The following is a 17,196-nucleotide window of genomic DNA, read 5'->3' as shown; positions in this document are numbered from 1 at the left end:
AGAACGAGTTTATTGACGCAGAGGGGAACGTTTGGCTCCGGCGTGTATTCGAGAGCTCTATCCATTGTGCGGGGGAGGTGTCATTGTGTTGGGCGGTATTTGTGGAGATCAGAAGACTGATTTGGTGATTATACAGGGAAACCTGAACGCTGTGCAGTACAGAGACCAAGTTTTGCAGCCAGTTGTGCTTCCGTTCTTACAAAACCAACAGCAGGGGCCATTGTTTCAACACGACAATGCCAGGCCCAATGCTGCAAGACTGACTCGGAACTTTCTAACGTTTCTGACGTTTTGCCCTGGCCTGCCCACTCACCCGATATGAATCCTATTTAACATATGTGGGACCATCTTGTCAGACAGATGAGAGCACACCATCAGCCTCCCATCAACAGACAAGAATTGCAGGAGGCCCTTAGAGACGAGTTGCAACGGATTCCAGTCCACGTCATCAGGAGACTGAGGCGGCGTATCACAGCATGCATTGAGGCAGCTGGAGGTCATACACGCTATTGAAGGCAACTGTGTCGACAATTAACGTGTAGTGTGTCTGACAATTTTTTGTGACATTTAAGACTTTTGAAAATGAAATTTCTTACCCCACCATTGTTAACTTTGAGCTAACATTACCTGTGATTGCACAATTTCATTCAAACTGTGGTTGATCAATCATTTGTTACCCCTCCCTAGATTATATTATAATTCACAACAAAACCTCTTCTTGTTATTTTTTATCGATCATGGAACTCGACCTATACTTTCTTTTGCCAACCATTTTATATTTATTGAAGTGTACAATTTTAGACATTCATTTGTTAGAACAATTTACATTTTTCCAAGCTGTATCCAACAAACTACTTATTTGATGAACACAATCAAACAATCTATTCATTTACTCTATTAACACAAAACATAACGTTTGGCTATTTTCCACCAAACTATTAATTTTATGGGTCAATGCTTCTGCTGATGGACTGAAGTCCCCGAGTTTCATCATAAGCTCAGTAGCATTTATCTGTGCTGAGTCAACCACAAAAGAAATATTTGGGCGGAGACTGCGCTACACGGTGTTCCAAACGAATATATTTCTTAACGTTTTTCATAAGCAGCAAAATCCCTGCACTTGTACACGGCAGACGTAATTCAAAATTAACATATCGTTTTTATTAGTTTCAACAAAATCAGCAAGGTTTGTGGTTCATCGATCACTTGATTGTCTGGTTTGTTTACAGGTTGACGTCGCATAGCAGGTGCTACCGGTAGGGAAGGACATGCTTACCTTTTAGGCAAACACATGGTGTCATCACTGATTTTCAGTGGTCCATTCATATGGGGTTGTACTGGTATTTTGTATGGAGAGTGGAAATGTTTAAACGTCTCGCATCAATGTTTTTGTGACTAACAATTTCTTTTTTCCAACAGTCTGAAGCATAATCAATTTTTTTTTCAAGCATTTCCTGGGGCAATTTGCCTCCTCCTCAACTATGAAATAGATGGTCCCTTATTTATTTACAGAGATCCAATTACGCCCAATGGAATAATAATAATAATAAAGTCCATTTCTTCAGCGCCATTCCCGTCTACGTAGTCGCTCATAGCGCCTCACAAAGGGTCATAGACACATCTAAAGAGATAAGTCTTTAGTTTTGTCTTGAAAGTGTCCAGAGTTGGAGATTGCCTAATTTCCACTGGAAGGGAATTCCAGGGCACAGATGCGGTGTGAGCAAAAGTTCTGTTGCCGAATGCTTTGAGTGAGACCATAGGGATACTAAACTGGAGTTTATGTGCTGATCTGAGATCTCGTGCTGGCTGGTGTAGGGTAAGAAGTTCACTCAGATAGGAAGGTGCTGTACTATAGTAGCACTGGTATGCAATGCACACGGCTTTGTATTCAATCCTAGATCTTATTGGACGCCAGTGTAATGATTTTAATAAAGGAGTGACATGTGCACGCTTATTTCGTCTACATATCAATCTGGCAGCAGCATTCTGCACACGTTGCAATTTGCTACATAGATCCTGTTTGATATTAAAAAGCAGACTGTTAGCATAGTCCAACCTTGATAGGATAAGTGATCTCACGAGCTGATGTGCCGCATCGTATGTCAACATGGGTCTTATCTGACTGATGTGCAGAATCTGTGCGCGCAGACAACCATGCTCTGGCGTTGATGTCATATATTTATCAGAATGGGATGATAGGGTCGGTTAACAAACACTGGTTTGCTTTTCTTCACCTCGAACATAAACACTCCCCGAATAATAGAAGCCTGATGAATATATGCCTTAATGTTTCATTCAACCACATGGGAGTTTTCACCTTTGTATGATCCATTCGGTAATCTGTTTACTGACGCAAGCGATATTACAATCATAATCCTCTTAAGGTAATGATATTAACATAACCTTTGAATAATATCAGTTGCCACACTGACTCGGCTTACTCAAAACAAAGTATTGTCAAGTGTTTCCACAACAGACATAAGATGTTTGGTCAATAATAAATAACTAAAGTGGCTGCCACGATTAGATTGATTAATTAGGGAGAAAATAAATACCCGTATGTAAAAAATGGCCTTCTAAATACGAAAACACCGTGGAAGCCCCTGATACTATTGACTTAAAGGTCACGTGCCATGTAACACGTACAATGGCTTAACGTCACTATGAGTATACAGAGTATACATAACACCGTTTTGGGTTTTATGTGGTGCATGTACACGGTAACTGTTTCATGTACAATCCATAGAGGTTATCACGCGAGTGTGTTTGAGGATGGTAAATATCCTGCATTAGGAATAAACATTGTATTTAGCGAGCCTTGGCGAGCTAAATACATAGTGTTTATTCCTAATACAGGATATGTACCATCCTCAAACACACAAGCATGATAACCTCTTTATCATATAATGTCATTCTTTAATTCTGTGCTTCAAAATCGCTTTTCCTCTCTCACAAACATTACCGAAACATTACGAGTTTTCCAGGAATGCGCGCATTAATATTTATTACGTCACAGGGTAACAATTCAAACATATTTCGGCCAAATCCAACTATTTTAATTTGTGCAGAAGGTTTCAAGCTGCAGAGGTCTACAAGCACAGGTATAGCTACTGATCCCGCTTGGCTAGGCCTCGTGCCCTCGCAAAATTGTTTCGAAATTTATATCTCCAAAGTTGCCAAAACTTATAAAATGCCTTAGCTACGTCACAGGTACACACTGATTTTCAGTATATTAGACTGTTCTTTTGATAATGATAGCAATTATCCCTGTAGTTTATCCAGATTCCCGATGGTTAATTCTGACTCGATCGCTGAATGACGAGGGCGAAGCCATGACCCCAACGGATATCGTTTTTATCCGTTGGCTTTATCCTGCCGAGAAACCTACCCATTATATGATAAACAATGATTATGGCATTACTTGTTTAAATGTTATCTTCCCAGCAATTGTCCATATAGCAACCTGGAAATAATTAAGTTTGGACAGACAGACCAATGATTGACATTAAGAGCAACCAAACCACGCCGCCGAGGTCAATGATATGCAATCAACCAATTCACGGAGCCTGACCACCAGATCCAGTTAGTTGTCTCGTGACCTTGGGAGGGAACCTATTTTATCCCGGAACCCACCAGGTTACTTATAATGCAAGGGTTGAGCCTCAAATAGAAAGTTTGTCCGAAAGAGATTATAATGATTTATTTGTCAACATAATCCCTTTCACATGGATACACTTTTGCCAAAGATGTTTCAGGGAAAACATGGCAAATATGCAGACCTAGCTTTCGAAGTGTCACGCTTGCACCCATAGTACCAAGTTGTACGACTCCCCATTGTTCTCGGTGCCTTATGTTTGGTACCGCCTTTGGTATATGCTGTCTGGCCCGGGCCTGCTGTCAGGAATACAGCCCTTCTCACGATCTGGGTAATGCAGATGTCTGCAGTGTTGGGGAGTCTTCACATTCTCCGAAATGTTCTGGGTGGGTTTGACTAGGCAGCGCTTCCTGTGAGAAGTCCCGGGCCCATTCGCTGTCTAGGCTGCGTGTAGAGGGGGCAAGGGCCCTGAGATGATAATGAGCCTAACCAGCCTGATTGTGCCAGGATCAACCAAACCCTCTTTGCTGCATTTTAAATTTTAATCTGTCAATAATAATAATAATATAATTATATCATAGATAATAATAAATTAATTTGGATTTTTACATAAGCATTTGAAACAAAAACCCAAACACCTTCTGGAAATTGCTTACCACAGATATTCCTTCCCACAGCGGAAAACGACGGTATATCCAGTTTCTGCGAGAAGTGGTATGGTTAGAACCAGCATGGACAGGTAGCTGTTGTCAGAGAGTTTAGTGGCCAGCAACCAGACTGCCAAGGTAATGTGCAGCAAAAACAGGCTACGAACGATGGCTGCACGAATAATGGATGTACATTTCTTCAGTCGTTCAGCCATTTTGGTTAATATTTACGGCATGAGGGAGTCACAATGCCACATTTGGTGACTCATGCATACCGTTTGGCGAATTTACCAAACGTTTCCATTAAAATTGTCCATGAACTCCATCGTAGTGCACTTTTCATTGCGGACGTGTGAATGTGAGATCTTTTACAGCGAAACGCTCGTTGTTATTTAAAGGCTATGTGTATCATGACCAAACTGTTGAGTGATGGAGGTTGGACGAGGAAGGGTAAGGCAACACGGAGCGTAACGCGCTGTCTTTCTCTATGCCTCTGGTTGCCCATACACATCCCACATCGTACAATGCTATTGATAATGAAATGACGTCCACTCATAGTGACGTTAATAGCGTCGAACGTCAATCGGGTGATTTACAATGGGTCTATCTCATTGACTTGTGCAAACAGCACAGTCAGGTATACAACAATAGTTTCAGTGATAGAAGTATATTATATATATATGAGAAAAGAAAAGGCGGGCACATCTCCTGATTGTCGAATACAAATAGCAGATACGGGATCCTAGAATAGAAGCACTTATTGCAGCTCATGTTAGTTTTTATTACATTTGCTCCCGATAGAAAGAGGAAGTGACATTGGTGCCGATCAATATGTCTTTGTCATTGAACACTAGACTCAGTTTGTCTCTTTTTTCCCCACGGATGACAAGTCATCACTACTGTGGATAATCATTGCAATAGCGCCATCATTGTCACAGTGATAGGTTTAGGTTTATCTAGTTATCTGAATCAAATATGAAATTTATCATGCAGGAATTATAAGGTAAATGCTACAACTAAGACATATAACTAATGAATGTGAAATATTTATATGTGAAGAGTCTTCTGCCACATAAATACATATCTTGTGACGTTCTGATGTCCCATAGACACCACTCATGGATGGTTTTAATACAAAGTTAGTTGTGACGATGAATACAAAAGATATTGACATATGGTCAGAAACTGTAGCGTGCTGTCTTGAAGATTCTGCATTTGCTCTGTATATCAAATGGGCGGTGGGGTAGCTTAGTGGTTATAGCGTTCGCCTGTCACGTCGAAGACCCGGGTTCGATTCCCCACATGGGTACAATGTGTGAGGCCCATTTCTGGTGTCCCCCGTCGTGGTATTGCTGGAATATTGCTAAAGGTGGCGTAAAACCATACTCACTCACTCACTCAGTATTTATGAAACAACCATGGCGATTCCCCCGGGTAAGACTAGGTCCCCAGTAACCCAATGCTAGCACTAGGTGGGTGACAGGCCGTGGTGTACATGATGTAGCTGGGATGTGTTTGACTGCGGCGTAAAACAACATTTACTCACTCGCTGTAATATAATTTGTGAAAGAATTGATTATGATTATTGATGTTAGTCAAACTAACCATTAAAGCTAAAAGGCATTAAAATCTGTATATTGTCATCATTATTCACTGGAAATCTTGTTTCTCAGGGACAAAACAAATTATGTATCGAAAAAGCACGACGCTGAAATTGTGATTAAATGTTACCATTCGTTTGTTAATAAACTGTACCGTCAAGCGATCTGACTGGTCTAACACCTCTCTCTCGTAACCTTAAGAATTCACACACACAATGACTGTTAGCATCTCTCTCTCTCTCTCTCTCTCTCTCTCTCTCTCTCTCTCTCTCTCTCTCTCTCTCTCTCTCTCTCTCTCTCTCTGTGTAACAAAGGGTTGTTTAACATGTCCAGACAGGTAAACAATGCTTACGTAGTGGGATTTACATGGACCAAAAATGAACCCTTTTCACACGGAAACTTACCATTTCCCCTCCTGTCCTTTCTTCTTCTTGAGTCTGAAGTACGTCTCCAATAACACTAGTATGTTGGAGACGAGCAGTAACCAATAGTAACGGAACTTCGTCACGTCGACTACCCTCCATACTGACAACAAGCTGTGTGACGTCAGTATAATCCGGACAAAGATAGCCTTAATGATATATCGGACGACAACCATATTAAAATAATACAAGATTATATATTCTGGCTATTGTCGTTTCCTCTCGTCAAAAAAATCCGATCTTCTGTTTTTGTCGAGGCAGATGGTGACGTTGACCCGCAGCCATATTGAAATCAGTATTCGTTGAAATTTCTCACACATCATGCATATTGAGATCTGCAATAATGTCGAATCTGTTGAGTCACAAGCAAAACCACATGTTGAATAATGTTTCCTCTGTGATCTAAAGTCACAAATTACTGAACAATCATGACCTCAGATGTGTTATGTAAATCAAATTTACCTCAATCAGAGACACAAATATTGTATCAATTTCCTTGTCCCGTCAAATCGATTTGTTTTGCCGAATTTGAAGCAAATAAATGTGATTGTAGCTAAAGCCATGTCATTTGTGTCCTAAACTGACCATTGTGGTTGTCCACTGTTGCAGCGTCAGGCGTGAGAATATTACCGTGCAGAACCACAGGGCGAAGCCAACAGAACAGCAAGTCATCAACCAAACACTGGAGTAAGCCTGCACAGCACCAATGGATGTTGAGATGACCCCTTGCCACAATAGTTACCAAAAGTCACTGTTACCGTACACAAATGTCATTCCACGAAGCGTCACACATCACATATTTAAGGCATTAGGTAATACTGTCTTAAATATGCGTCCAGAGAAACTTCACAGTGCAACCACTAAGGTAACTTACTCGGACGCACCCACACATCATAGTCGTAAAGCACCCATTGTTTTATTCTTACAGTGATGGCTATCACCAACAGTCTATTGAGCTGTATTTCTGGTCTGAAAGGGTGGTATGTTGTGAAAAGGTCTTTCTGGATTGTTCTCCCTTTCCACGTGGTGTTACCTTGGGAAAACGTAATGAAAGATTAAACTTTTCTTAACCGTGACAGGTAAGACTAATGCTTACTGGCTTGATATGAATTAAAACGTTCAATACATTGGATATGAGGTCCATTTGTTTTTGTCATTAATAACATTGTTTGTATACGTAAAACTGCAGTGGTTAGCGTTCAAGTAGAGTCGTGCTAGTTTGTAATGTAGGATTAATAATGTTTCAAATCAGTTATTATTATAACCGTGCATTCATGCAACAATAGGTTTGTAAAAAGTAAAGTTTTTAGCTTTGAATAAACAGGTTAACAGAAAGTGTTTACAGAACTGTTCTTTGTACGAATTTCAGGTCAGTATTTGCATATCGTTGGGAACCGGTTGCCGTTTACAAAACGACCTCAGTACTTCCACTGCGGAAAGTGGTTTTCAATCAATCAGATTGCGTCATTTCAATATGAAAATACCTCACATTTGAATGTAGTGACAGCTTCAGACAATGTATGACGTCAAATGCTTCCTCGACAACTGAATTACCCAGTAAGTAGAAAAATTGAAAGCATGTAAATTGAAAGTTTTTGAATCAATTGATTTGGAATGAGTAGTGTAGTCTTGTAAATCTGTTAACTACCACGTTTAAGACAATAGATTTAAGATTTGGCAACTCTAAAATATCCCAATCATACTCGTGTAAATGATTTTATTTTCTGTGTTAATCAGGCGGGATAGTGCCCAGAGAGTAAAGGGTCGGTGTTTCCATCCCCCTGCCGCGGCACACAGGAGAGACGTTAAACGAGCAGCATTTAGAGTATACCACAATGACTAGGAATCGGTGTACTGTGTCCGTACGTCGCGATATAAGTGAAATTATCTTCAACCCGATGTTGAACACCATTTCGCCTCACCTTGTGTTAATCATTATCATATCTGAATAGCGAATGGGCAATGCATCGTCATATTAAACAAAATCAAGTTGACATGTTTATCTCATCTTATATACAACCCCCCACGCAACTGCAATACATAGAACGCGTGTGGTCCAATGATGGAAGACGACGCACATCTCGTACCAGGGATTCTCAGATCGTGGGTTTTGGACTGAGGAAGAAATCTGCCCAAACCATCCATCAGTACTATCAACTTTTGACTTGACTAAAACCCGAAGACATGCCCATTCCACTTTCGTTTCCATTCAAAAATTCCATAAAATTACATACAAAGAGAGATATATCGCTGGGTCCAGCAAATGTACCACAAAATCCCTGTCTCAAAGATTAACCATAATCCTTAACACAATCACGGAAGAACATTTTTATATTCACAGAGAATATCTGAGACAAGGGGAATAAATAATACGTGGATTCTCAAAAAAGCCAAAAGGATTGTTTTTTAATGTTTGCTATCTCAGAAAAGTTCAATGCTGCCCAAATGTTTGTTTTTCAACTTTTTCTTCACCTTTCCACACGACAAACCTCAGGAAACACTGCAATCTTTGATCCAGGGGGCATTCGATAATAGACGTGGTGACCATATATATATAGTTAGATATCTATCTTCAGAAGTTCGGGAAAATTTGTCAAAAATGAAAGCAAATGTCAGCTGAAGTTTCCTGAGAAAACAGCGTGTGAAATGCTGGACTTCTTCATTGATAACATCTACATGTATGTTAGATATGGGGCTAAGACACTGGCACCAAATGTGCTCCCCTTCTTGCGGATCTGTTTCTTTATGCATGAGAATCGGAATGTGTGCATGGATTGGCAAACCAGAACAAGGCAATTTCGCTAATTCGTTTAACTAAAGCTTCAGGTAAATCGATGATCTGATATCGTTCAATAACGGTCAAACCAGAAATAAAAGAGACCAGTAAAAACAACGCCTTGTCTGTTTCAAACTTAGAACTATGCTTAAAGATTCAGAGTGACACTGAACCCTTCACAAGTCTGTGAATGAGGGATGATTCCAACTTTCCAAAAGTCAACTATCCCTTCATGTTGAACAATATTCATCAGCCCCAGCCTTTGGTGTCTACATTTCACAACCTTGAAGGTACAGTCGAGGGTGCTAAGGAAATTTTAAAGAGCCTCAAACGACTCTTGCTCCAAAGTTGTTTGATCAAGGTTACAACATTAAATGCCTCTTTAAAGCTTTTAAAAGGTTTTATGGTAGACATGTGGGGGACTTTTCGATGGGACACCTTTACGCCTGATAGCATTGCTGTTTGAAACCCAATGATATAATTGAAATATTTTATTAAGCGGCGGTAAACCTACTCACTCACAAACTGCAACATACATGATGCACTTGATGTGTGAGTAAGTGTGAGTAAGTTCGTTGTGGAAACAGGAACCCAAGACAGGGAAACAATAAGCAAACCTGAAATACAAGACACACATGACCATACATTCACCCGCCAACACTCACGACCATGCAGTCACACACCCACACACATGACCATACATTCACCCGCCAACACACACAGCCATGCATTCACACACCCACACACACGCATTCACACACCCACGCACACGACCATGCAGTCACACACGACCATGCATTCACATCTCCACACACACGAACATGCAGACACACCCCAATACATAGGAACATGCAGTTACACACCAACACACCCGCATGCACGACTCACCATGTTGATTGACTGCTGTGACCCAGACAAGCAGCACACGTCTCGGTGTCAAGGCCCATGTCCAGCCCGAGTATCGCCCAGTAAATGTTGTGATCCGTGCAGCTGACAACGTACCACACAGAGACAAAGTTGTGGCACACCATCACGAGGCGCAACACCAGAGACAAGAATACCTTAAGCCGCGCCATTGACCCACAGCACTACATCAAGAAGTACATTTGGCATTTTTTCAAATAAGGACAAATGTTAATCTTGCTTTTCAGTGGTATCTGGGACTATTAGAGTTCAATAATAAATCAGTTCAATGCCGCAGGAAGGGTAGCAACGGACGTTTCTCGAATATCCTCGTTTTAGGAAATGTCTGTTTGTAATATGAAACAGTCCTACCGTCTGTAATCTTCTCATGACAGTACTATCTACTCACTAACACATACTCCACAGATAGTTCGGAACATTGTATTCTATCTATTGGAGTTTTAAACAAGGCCCGTGTCTCATCAGATGGTCAGTTTCATCTTCCATCTTCTATTATGCACACTTTGATTTACATTCCTGATTTTCAAGTGATCCATTGATATAATTTGCACCGCTATTTTACCGTTTACGCCTAATGGAATCTGATAATCAGGATTGCACATTCTCTGGCGTTGGCGTTTTATATTTTCTGAAAAAACCTCATAGATAATGAAAAATGCCCATTTCTTCACTGGTTGAACCAATTTGAGAATGGACAATATGCACGTGTTGTGTGTGAGAGCAAGTATAGTCACTGGGTGTATGATTCCAGAGAGTCAGCCAGTGTTGATGGACGAGAAGAAAACCTGGGAGTGTCGTGTACATATCCTCGTCACATGAAGGATTAATGGTTTCATTAGTTTCAGCACGGTTCATGTTTATGTTACAATCAACCTGAAAACGGTTGACAGGAAAAGAGTTGTTTTATTTCAGCTCTAAAACACATAATTAATCCTGGGCAGGTTGCTCGGACGACTGAGACAGCGGAGCCGCTGGGCTCGTGTTACACAGAGAAAATTGTTTCAGGCATGCATTCAAATAAAATAAAAGTTTGTCATACGTCGATTTAAATATGTTTGTTGGTTTGTTGTTTAATGCCGCACTCAGCAATATTCCAGCTATATGATGAATGTCTGTAAATAATCGAGTCTGGGCAAGACAATCCAGTGACTGACATCATGAGCATTGATCCACGCATTTGGGATACGATGACATGCATCAACCAAGTCTGCGAGCCTGACCACCCGACCCCGTTTGTCGCCTCTAGTCAAGCATAGTTTTACAGCAAGAGTGGGTAGCTGAAGACCTGTTCTACCCCGGATCTTCACGGGTAGATTTAAATATGTAGGCATATATTTGAGAACAGCATATTAGCAAACATTACTAGTAAAGGATTAACCGATCCGTCCCCTACGTTTGGAAGTTTTGTTTAATCAGTGGAAAGTAATAATTCTCATTATCATACCTCCATGTCAGAATGAATAGATCTGATTGGTCCAGATCTTGATAAAATATTGTGCATCCCGCCTTGGAGGGGAATAGATTTCTCAGCGGGGGAATAAATCTCAAATACCCCGCCACGAGCAAGTCAGGATGCACGTGGAGGCAGAATGAATCCCTTAAACCCCGCTTCAAAGCCAAGAAAATGCACGCTTTTTCCGAGTCAATGGAAGTCACGTGACATCGGCTCAATCGAACAGCTGTTTTCTATCAATTTTGAATTTGTTTGAATTCTTTTACAATGTCATATTAAAACATGTCGGTAAGATAAATTCCTTGTAGCAGGATCCTCCTGCCCGCGGTATAAAACCTAACGCGGGACACATAAAAACCCCATGTATCCCTCGTGATCCTGCTACAACTTATAATAATTTACGTAATGAAAGTCTTATTTCTTCATTTTCATTAACATAACTTCATTACTTTCATTGTACAGTGATATATACTGAACACAATGTTTCAATTGAATATACATCGGTCATTAATAATAAATGCTCAGTGCCCAATAATATACTAAACACACCATGGCCATTCATACTGAGCACATTTTGATCATTAAACTCAAATATAATTGTGCTCTAAAAAAACACGAACACCATTTCATGGTATTTTCACAGTCTGACACCCTTTTCTTAAACTATTCTCTAGGTTTGTTTTACTTGTATTTGTATACATTAATTAAGGTTCGTATCCACTATTATCTCTTATATGGATGGGCTTCCTTGTCAATCAGCCCATTGCTACCAACATCTTACTGAACATTGTACTCTATATAAGTCAATAAGGCCTCTCCTAATTGTTTTGTGGTTAATCCCCAGACGATATCGTGTTGTTCAGTGCCTATTTAATCGGCAGTGATAATATCGAGGTTCACGGGCTGCGTTTGTGTAACAGAATAAAATGTACTTTTTCAATCTTGTCTTTAGATCTTCTGACCTGAGTGCGAAATCAGGTCCACCGGAAGCGCTCGTTAATTCTCATAAACATAGATCTTCAGGTAGTCTGACTGCTTGTGGACGGGTGATATGACGCTCAGAGGAGTGCGTGAGTTAGTTTTAACACAGCTTTGAACAGTGTTCATGCTATATCACGGCGTGTCATTTAACTGTGGGGGAAAAGCCTGAAGTGATGCAGGTCTCGGACACCTAGAAACATAACAGTGACGAACCGGGATTCGAACTCACGTCGTAGGTGTCAACACGTCGAATCGCTGCGCCTTAGATGGCTGACCGCGCTGGGAGGAGATTGAGCTAGAGCTGTTAAAACCTCATGTATGTCTGATATGGAGGGCGGTGGGGTAGCCTAGTGGATATTGCTGCAATATTGCTAAAAGCTAACTCACTCTGAGATGGAAACTCTGCTTACCGTTGTACTGTTGTGATTTCGGGCGTTTTTATATATTTATTTGATTCTATATTGTATATTTAACGTTCCAGAGCTGTGATGTCGATGTTGTCCTTATTTCTAAGAGCAAATTCCCCCGAGACAGCCCAGTTTCAATAAAAGAATTATCAAAAGAAGACTCGTAAAATCGGGGTTAGAATAGGTCTTCAGCAACCAATGCTAACCCTAACAGGCGACTTATAGCTGGAATATTGCTGAGTGCAGCGTTAAACAATAAACAAACCAAAAGAAATTTCCAATTGTATACTTCGATAAAACAATGAAACATAATTTTGTCTCAAACGAAAACTTAAATCTCCTAACTTTAATGTTACATCAATAGCAAGAAAATATCATTTTAGAGTTATATGACTGTATCCCAGCATCCCATGAATGTATGAGACACACCAGACAATGTACCTGTCATACGGGTTGTAAATACCTCGCAAACAGGTAACTAGATTAGATTTGTCCAGATAAACATTCAGTAATAGTTTTCCGTGAGATGTGTAACCCATGATAACGTGCATCCGTTATTGCTTCATATATTATCAGGGCGTTTCACCACTCTCTATGGCCTTTGATCTAACTTTTTGTAACGGCCGGGGACATGGAGCCTGACGACACCAAGAACAACTAGCATGTAAATGTTTACCAACTGCATGTTACTTGCAGTAGTTTATCATCTTCATATGATTAATCTGCAAATATTAAGTACGATCTTGGAATGCTAAGTCCCTTTGATTTAAAAAAGTTTTAAACTTATGGAAATTGTTTTACTACCTATTTATCTTTCTTACACTTTGCTTTTTTGACTCATGACATTATCAAGTATGAATATATGTCAGAAAAAGAGCCAACTGTTCGAATTTCACGACAACAAATCTAACTGTGAGAAGGTTAGTAACTGTGAGACGGTTAGTAACTGTGAGAAGGTTAGTAACACAAAATAGTTTTTCCCCGTTTTCACTGAATCAGCATTTCCACTAAAAGTCGGCATTGGTCAAAGCCTTTCTAATGTTCAAATATTAGAAGACAAAAAACTAAAATCGGCCTCTGTAACACATTTTTGTCGCACCTCTATATTTGGTATTGTTAAATCCAAAAATGTATCTATTGAAAACGATGACTTAATACTGATTTATGTTTTTCTGTGTTTTCCTTATGTCTGACTGAAATAATACGATGTAGTCAGCCACAAATGTCAGTATCATATACCATCTTCTCACGTGAGTGTATGTGAATTCCTGAAATAAAATGTAAATAAAATATCAGCATGTACTTGTATGTGCGTACATCAACCTTGGCAGAACCTAGAATAGAAGGCCCCGGAGTTGCCACAATTGTTGTGCTGTTACGTGTCGACTTCCAAATTACCCCCTTATATGGTCAAAATACCTTCTAGAAGGTTCTATAGAGTGATGGATTAGTCCAGCTGTTCTAGAAGATTCCAGATTACACTTGACTCCAAAAGCAACTAAATGTAGTAACTTAAACATCACTGCTTACATTTGATAGCACTACATACCTGACAACTAACCATTGTCAAAACACAATGTTATGAACTTCTACTGAATCTCAACATAAACAATGTAATACAACTACAACAATTTGTGGCAATAAATTACACTGCCATGTAACAGTGCTGAGTCTAACCCTGGGATGAATGTACTGAACATACAGGTCGGTGCGTTGTTTAGGAAGGATGCTTCATCTGGGCTCTTATGCTTCCTCATTCCCTTTAGGGGTAGATATTTAGGGGTAGATCTTTCGTGGAAAACGGATCACTCTAGACGTCCTTGACAACTGAAAAACGCCAGAGGTCTTCCCGACATCCATCTTCACGGTTATGAAGAGATAAGATAAGAATTATGAATTACTGAAACATTGTGACAAACACATTTCAAATATAATAAACAATAAATTATGGTTGACAAGATGTTATAAACAATGCAGTTTCATGTCTAACTAAAACTATTTACAAAACTACTGTGTATATGTTTGCTTACTCGTCGGATGGCGATGTGGATCCTGGTGTACGTGGTACGCATGACCTTGTCGTTTGGGAATACCCCTGTCGCGTTTATCTTGATAACCTCTAGTGTGAAACGGATCCGTCTGGTCTGACCTATTTTTACCTTGGCGGATATTCAAAGAACCTTATCACCGAAAATGTTTCTAAACATTGTATTGATAAGAGTATTAAAATATTCAAGAAACTCTTATGCTCAACTGTGAGAACACTGTGTAAGGCGCACTGTGATGCAGGTCAAATGTGTTCCCTGGGCTTTTTGCTCTCGGGATATATAATGCATGTCCTGGGTAGGTGTACAATCCATATAGGACCATCCCGAGCACTTCTACCTAAATTATACTTGCCCATGTTCATGGCCTACTATAAGGAAACGTAGACCTGATAAAACGACTTTAACGAAAACCTACCAAATCACACGAAGGTTTAATATATAGATGGGAAAAAATACTGTTCGCGTTCATAAACGGATGAACTATTGAACCATCATTACGACGTCACGCTATTGTTCTTGCAGTTGATTCAGAATGTGTAGTTTAAACATATACGAGTGACGGAATTATAGATCATTTTATAACTATAGAGAGTTAATTATAGAAATAATATGGCAACCATGGATTAAGACGGAGAAATCAAATCATATGACTCTGTTGATTCTTGAGGTAGCATCGACAAATTCGAGTGATTTCCTCTCGGGGCTCGTTGATTCTACTTCCGGAATCAACAGACTCGAGTGATTTCCATCGAGTGATTTCCATTTGGGGGTTGTTGATTCTACTTCCGGAATTTACAAATTTGAGTGATTTCGTCTCGGGGCTCGTTGATTCTACTTCCGGAATCAACAGGCTCAAGTGATTTCCATCGAGTGATTTCCATTTGGAGGTTGTTGATTCTACTTCCGGAATTAACAAATTCGAGTGATTTCCTCTCGGGGCTCGTTGATTCTACTTCCGGAATCAACAGACTCGAGTGATTTCCACTCGGGGCTCGTTGATTCTACTTCCGGAATGAACAGACTCGAGTGATTTCCACTCGGGGCTCGTTGATTCTACTCCCGGAATTCACAGATTTGAGTAATTTCCAGTCTGGGCTCGTTGATTCTACTTCCGGAATGAACAGACTAGAGTGATTTCCACTCGGGGCTCGTTGATTCTACTCCCGGAATTCACAGATTTGAGTAATTTCCTCTCGGGGCTCGTTGATTCTACTTCCGGAATGAACAGACTCGAGTAATTTCCACTCGGGGCTCGTTGATTCTACTTCCGGAATCAACAGGCTCGAGTGATTTCCATCGAGTGATTTCCGTTTGGAGGTTGTTGATTCTACTTCCGGAATTAACAAATTCGAGTGATTTCCACTCGGGGCTCGTTGATTCTACTCCCGGAATTCACAGATTTGAGTAATTTCCTCTCGGGGCTCGTTGATTCTACTTCCGGAATGAACAGACTCGAGTGATTTCCACTCGAGGCTCGTTGATTCTACTCCCGGAATTCACAGATTTGAGTGATTTCCACTCGGGGCTCGTTGATTCTACTTCCGGAATTCACAGATTCGAGTGATTTCCACTCGGGGCTCGTTGATTCTACTTCCGGAATCAACAGACTCGAGTAATTTCCACTCGGGGCTCGTTGATTCTCGAGTGATTTCCATCGAGTGATTTCCATTTGGATGTTGTTGATTCTACTTCCGGAATTTACAAATTCGAGTGATTTCCTCTCGGGGCTCGTTGATTCTACTTCCGGAATCAACAGACTCGAGTGATTTCCATCGAGTGATTTCCACTCGGGGCTCGTTGATTCTACTTCCGGAATTCACAGATTCGAGTGATTTCCACTCGGGGCTCGTTGATTCTACTTCCGGAATCAACAGACTCGAGTGATTTCCACTCTGGGCTCGTTGATTCTACTTCCGGAATTCACAGATTCGAGTAATTTCCTCTCGCGGCTCGTTGATTCTATTTCCGGAATCAACACACTCGAGTAATTTCCAGTCTGGGCTCGTTGATTCTACTTCCGAAATCAACAGACTCGAGTAATTTCCACTCGGGGCTCGTTGATTCTACTTCCGGAATCAACAGACTCGAGTAATTTCCACTCAGGGCTCGTTGATTCTACTTCCGGAATCAACAGACTCGAGTAATTTCCACTCGGGGCTCGTTTGATTCTACTTCCGGAATCAACAGACTCGAGTAATTTCCACTCTTGGCGCGTTGATTCTACTTCCCGAATTCACAGATTCGAGTGATTTTCATTCGGGGCTCGTTGATTCTACTTCCGGAATCAACAGACTCGAGTAATTTCCACTCAGGGCTCGTTGATTCTACTTCCGGAATCAACA

Source organism: Haliotis rufescens, unplaced genomic scaffold (genome assembly GCF_023055435.1).
Source record: "Haliotis rufescens isolate VD_foot unplaced genomic scaffold, xgHalRufe1.0.p SCAF_11, whole genome shotgun sequence".
NCBI classification, from domain to species: domain Eukaryota; kingdom Metazoa; phylum Mollusca; class Gastropoda; order Lepetellida; family Haliotidae; genus Haliotis; species Haliotis rufescens.
Note: the sequence above shows the minus strand (reverse complement) of the source record.